The following is a 6,637-nucleotide window of genomic DNA, read 5'->3' as shown; positions in this document are numbered from 1 at the left end:
CAGCCAAAGCATATCACAATACCATACAATATTTAATGCAATATATGGTAAATTTGTAGTTACCGTAAATCTGTTGTTTGTGTTGGCGTATTAATTTCTTTTAGAGTTATGTCCAGACTTATGTCAGTCACTTTCTCACAACATATTTTGAACAAGTTCTCTTACAATCTTACACTTTCTTACTTCCATGACATCCAAGCCCATATGACCATAACATGACCCACAGGTCAGTACAGGGCAGGGTGCAGGCCATCCTTAACATGACCACAGGTCAGTACAGGAGCAGGGTGCAGGCCATGACCCACAGGTTCAGTACAGGCGCAGGGTACGGGCCATGACCCACCGGTCAGTACAGGGGCAGAGTGCGGGCCATGACCCACCGGTCAGTACAGGGGCAGGGTGCGGGCCATGACCCACCGGTCAGTAAAGGGGAAGAGTGCGGGCCATGACCCACCGGTCAGTACAGGGGCAGAGTGCAGGCCATGACCCACAGGGTGCGGGCCATGACCAACTGGTTAGAACAGGGGCAGGTTGCGGGCCATTACCCACAGGTCAGTACAGGGGCAGGGTGCGGGCCATCCTTAACATGATTAGAAGAGGCAGAGTGCAATAAAAATAAAACATAAAAAAGCAAATTTGAATATAGCAATATGCTAAATATATTCTTAAACAAAACAAACTAGTTAATATTAAATGGTTGAGAATATACTAACCATACAGACATATTTGCATTCATACCTCTCGTATTTTAATGCATATGCTACACTGTTGTTGATGTTTACTATATGACTGCTGCTTGAAACTGTTTTTGCTGCTGTGCTGACGTGGCTTGGTTGCTAGGTTCCGCTGACAATGAACAACGGCCACTGAAAAATAAGTTATATATGATAATTTTGTATAATGTAATCAAAGATGACAAGTGGTGCAAGGGATTTAATGTTTTCGTTGTTTTTATACACAAATATAAACACACTTCTGTGCACAATATTAGTTAACTCCCCTGAATAAAATATAAGTAACACAGCCACTGAAATTCCATGTATGGTGAGATACAGAAACAGTAAATTAATATTATACAAGAGAGTTACTTGGCCAATGATAAGTTAGAGCTTTGTCACAAAATGATAACTAAAACTCAACCCAGACTTCATGGGGCTCACATGATTGAAGTTTCATCTGATTCCCTTTAGAAATGTAGACATATACATATGTGGTGAGGTAAAACTATGTTTACATAAAATGCAGACGAAACGCCCCTCTAACAGACCAACTTACAGAACATTGACTCCCATATAACCTCTGCATGGTTTGTGGGATTTAATACTCATTGTATTCACATCTCCACCCTGCAGGTCATGTTTTTATAATATTACTGTGAGATTGGAATGTTAATAGATAATAGATTATAGACTGAGGCTGCTGCTTGAGCCCAGATTGGTACCAATTTGACCTTCAGCATGGAAGCCCCTTTCTCTAAAGGGTCACGCTTGGCACAGTTAAACAGTTCATTAGATGGTCGTGATTTTCAGGGTACTGTTCCATGTTGATTGACAAGTTGTCCTGTAAAATAAATATCAACAAACTTAAACTCCAGTAGCATCAGCAAGAGATAATTCTATTCATCACTTAGAATGTCCTTTACTCAAGGCAAGTAACCATGTGACAAAATTAGACATATGATATAAATTATACAAAGCATTACACAGTTTTGTAACATGAGCAGCAAACTTAAGAGTGTATGAACTATTATGAAACTTACGCCAATTGCATACATTCTGGTGGCATTAATGCTTAGTCGAGTCGCAACTTTTCCGACATTTCACACACCAAAAAAATGAAGAAAGATAAAACCAACAAAATACTCCCGGTTAGAAGTCTGGTTTACATTGATTGTGTGTACAATGTTCGATATGTTTAACGGTCTGGTTCACATTGATCGTGTGTACAATGTTAGATATGTTTAACGGTCTATGTTCTTCATTAAACAAGACAATGCGATCTGGCTGGTTACTAAACTTGTAAAAGATAGTATGCCCCAAAACAATATTGAACATTGACAGTTGACACATAAAAAAATCAATGTTCCTTATAGCAATATCCAAAATTTGATCACTAGATGTGGTCTGGTAATATAGATCAAGATACACATTGCTCTTTTTTTGTTTTGTGTGAATCAATATATTCCACGCATGTTCATGCACCATGTAAGTGTCATATGAATAGATATTGTTGCGGAAAAATAAAATGGAATATATTGTGCCACACATATTTAAAAACGAGCATTTTGTATCTCATTAAATCTATGTGTGCATGGGACATCCCGTGTTGTAATTACACTGAACATACACAAATCCTTATATGTAACCTTTTTTCTAAATCAATCAAACTGTTTCATAATTTAAAAAAGCTCAATGGTCCTTCATGGACAAGTATCTGAATGTTGAATTGTTGTAAATGGAAAAAAGTGCCTGAAATGCTCACCTCAATTCAAGGTAAACCTACTGTAGAAGACATGACCTTGTGACATACTTTTTGACTTCACTTTAAACATTCTGATTAACTTTCATAATTGATGTGGCATAAATCTGGCCTATAGAGTGATAACCAAGTTTGTTTCAAGGTTTGAACTGGTGACCTAGTTTTTGGAAGCAATGTGACAGATTCAAACTTAACCTATAACATATCATGATAATCATCTTTGATCATGATTGAGTCATGACAATTGAGATGTGAGACCTAGTGTATTGTTACACAAGTGGCCTTGGTTTAAACTCAGGCTAAATATTGTCAAAATAAAGTTTTTGCCTTGATAATGCCAGAACATTTTGACCCAGTTTTATCAAGGTTCAATAAACATTCAGGCCTTTAGATTCTTAAACAAGCTGACAGTTGAAGCAGCACACAGCACGCTCAATGCCATAGGGTGATCACAATTACTTCTCGGGAGAATATACATATGGGAAATTCCTGATGCACTCAATACACAAGCTATGGACACTTGTATTTACGTGTGATTTTATAAACCATTAAAATTATAATCCAATAGTTCATAATTTATAATTAGTCTCTAAACTAGATGTTCGGATCTCCACAAAACAAAACAACATTTTATGCAAAGCTACAAACATCAGTGACCCCTCTTAGGTATCAATTTTTTTTTATAAACATACTTACATTTAAAATGGAACCTCACTTTGTAAAGAGTTAACAATTTAGATATATTGGAACCTGCTGAAAAAGTGTGTGTTTTCCATGTTATTCTGTGTTTTAATAAAGCTCTGGATTCCTAATTCAAGTCTGAATGTCAGGGATTAGCGTGAAACTGTTGCATCTTCTTCGAATGTCAAAATAGTAAAATAAGGTTGTTGATGAACCCTTGAAATGAAATAATTTGTACTGGTCTTCTTAATTGAAGAGCAGAAACCCCAAATCGCATTGAGTTTTAACTATTTGTAAAGCCAGGGTCTTCAGAATGCTTTACCAAAGTTACCCGTTTTGCCATGGCAACGGGACTTACCGATTAGGATGTTGTGGCTGAGTTGTATTTGGGGAACCTGTGAGTATAAGGCCTCTGTAAACAGAAAAAAAGATCTCAGGGCATCCCAGAAATGTTTCCCTGTAAACCAAATAATTCAATGCATTCTGAAATGGCATTAGTTATATTTGAATCAATTTTGTTTGAGTTAAAAAATAAGAAGAAATACATTAAATTTGAAGACTTCTGAGAGAAAAGAGATACACAATTAAACACTAGATACTATACTTCTATATGCTGTACACTTGATACAAACCTAGCCTACTAAATAATTGTTTATCCCTTTCTAAAAATATTTATTAAGTTACGTGTAACTCAAAAAAGGTGGGACGGACATAAGGACGGATTTAAGGAAGGGCAGAGCGAATAACAGACAAGAACAAATATTTACGCCCCTCTCCTGCGCCCTTTCAAGGCAATACAAATTGGCGGCTATTATAAATATTACCAATATCATAATAACTGTCAGCTATAATATAGTTTAATCAATATATAAAACGCACACACTATTTAAATTGAAATTTGGAGTAAAAAACTCATCACACATTATACATGATAAATTACCAATGTACCTTGCAGATAAAGTAATCTTGGCCCCTGGGTAAGACAGTCTGGAGCCACAGGTCTAGAGACGCTGCACACTTCGGGTAGAACTCATTGAGCATTTGCCTCACGGTACTTGGGCAGGAAGTGTCCCTTGGCGTCCGGGTCCAGCTGACCAGAGAGCCTTTTATTCAGCTGTGTACAAGAGTCACATGTGCATAATCAGTGCATCGGGTCCTGTAGGAACCGGCTCTTAAAACAGATTCCAAGAATTTAAATAAATATCGAAAAATAATGAAGACAATAATTTTATAATGTACTGAAAGCATTTAAATAATTGTTTTACTAAAATGGAATAGAAAAGTTTTCATGCATGGAGAAACTTTTGGTTCAGGAGCTGAATTTCGGCCGCAAAATAGACAAACTATGCCCTGACATATTAAGATTAAAACTTATATTTAATCCAGTGTTATTTGCATTCATTTACCAAGTTTGATCAATATAAAGACACAGAATTCCCATTTGATGCTATGAACTTTTCCTCAATCAGGCAGACAACGGAAAATACTGATGTAAAGTGAACTATATGAGCCGCATTCTGGGATACAATAGGACTTAATGTATGTGCAGTCTGCACAGGCTAATCTGGGATGACAATTTAATAGGACTTAATTTATGTGCAGTCTGCACAGGCTTATCTGGGATGACAATTTAATAGGACTTAATGTATGTGCAGTCTGCACAGGATATTCTGGGATGACACTTTAAGCACATACATGAAGCCCCGTACACCAGAGCACTGCTCAGATACTACTTATTGTTCTTGTTGCTGCTGCTGGGACTGGGCCATAGACAGAGATGGAGCAAGTCCTGACGCTGAAGTCGCCACCCCAAACCTGAGAATTGCCAATAACAACTGTTGTTGAATGGCGTCAATCGCATACTGCTCTCCAGGCCTAAGGTTCACATTATTCGAGAACAACATATCGAGGTCAGTCACATTAACGGACGTGTCACGCAACGCTTGCTCTACCTGTTGGATCAGATCGTTTCAGTTTGAGCGACTTTTCCGGCCTAATTTGTCGACGCCCATCATTCAATTGTTGCTAAGCGACATGGATGCTGAGACGGAAGTCAAACTCACCAAGGCTCTGCTGTTGGAAGTATTGATGTACCCAATATGGGAGGAGATATTGATAGGAGGCTTGGTAGTCTGACGCAAGACGTCTTCATGCTGATTTTCTTAAGCAAGTTGTAGTATTTGTGCAAGAAGGGGGTTGTCATCGACTTTCATTTCAATGACGTTTGTCATGTTTGCTAGTAAAGTTCACTGAAAAGGAAATGGAAAGTAAACTAAAACCGGATTGTTTAGTGACACATGAATAAGCCTTGAAACACCTTACCTTACAGACCTGTTTTTTAAATGCCAAACATTGTGCCTATAATTGATAATAAGAATATTGCAATTAATTTTTTGCACTAATTAGAACTCAGGATAACGTAGTATCAATGTTTTACGCGCACCAACTTGAAATTAGAATTTTTGTGTTTGTAGCAAGGTGTACTATTTATTTTTTGTAAATCAAAAACAGGCATTACTTGAGCAATTTAGAATGTGAGACTGTACACCTTTAATTGTGTGACTATAGAACTTTAAATGTGAGACTACACAATTTTAAATGTGATACTCAGCAACTTAAAATGTGAGACAACACAACTATAAATGTTACCCTCTACATATTTAAGTGTGAGTCTGCACACCTTTAAATGTGACAGTTTATGACTTATACCTGAGACTTAACAACTTTAAATGTGAGACAATACAACTGTATGGCATTTAATAAGAAACAATAGATGTGAGTTCAAAATAGTAATAAAACTTAGTGAAATAAGCAAACTAGAGCTTTGTCACAGACGTGACGAATACCCCCACATGCCGCATTGACACATAATATTTTGCATGTCATCTTCACAAAAAACAGCGGACACCATGCTAAATTTTTAAAACGCACTAAGTGACCCCTTGACCTAGTTTTTGACCAAAAAAGGCCCATGTTCTAACTTGGCGTTAAGATCATCTCCATAAAACTTCTGACCAAGTTTGACCCGGAATGGCCCATGTTCTAACTTGGCCTAGAGATCAATAAGATAAAACTTGTGACCAAGTTTGGTGAGGATTGGATGAAAACTACTTTAATTAGAGAGTGGAAAACATGGTGAGGTTTAAAACTCACTAAGATACCCCGTGACATAGTTTTTGACCCGGCATGACCCATATTCAAACTTGACCTAGACATCATCTAGATTCAACTTCTGACCAAGTTTGGTGAAGATTGGATGAAAACTACTTGAATTATAGAGCAGACAACATTGTTATGTTCAAAATGCAGTAAGTGACCCACTGACCTTGTTTTTGACCTGGCATGACCCATATTCAAACTTGACCTAGACATTATCAAGATACAACTTCTGACCAATTTTGGTGAAGATTGGATAACAACTATGTGAATTAGAGGGCGGACAACACGGTTAGGTTTAAAACACACTAAGTGACATCGT

This window comes from Dreissena polymorpha, chromosome 11 (genome assembly GCF_020536995.1).
Source record: "Dreissena polymorpha isolate Duluth1 chromosome 11, UMN_Dpol_1.0, whole genome shotgun sequence".
Lineage (NCBI taxonomy): Eukaryota > Metazoa > Mollusca > Bivalvia > Myida > Dreissenidae > Dreissena > Dreissena polymorpha.
Note: the sequence above shows the minus strand (reverse complement) of the source record.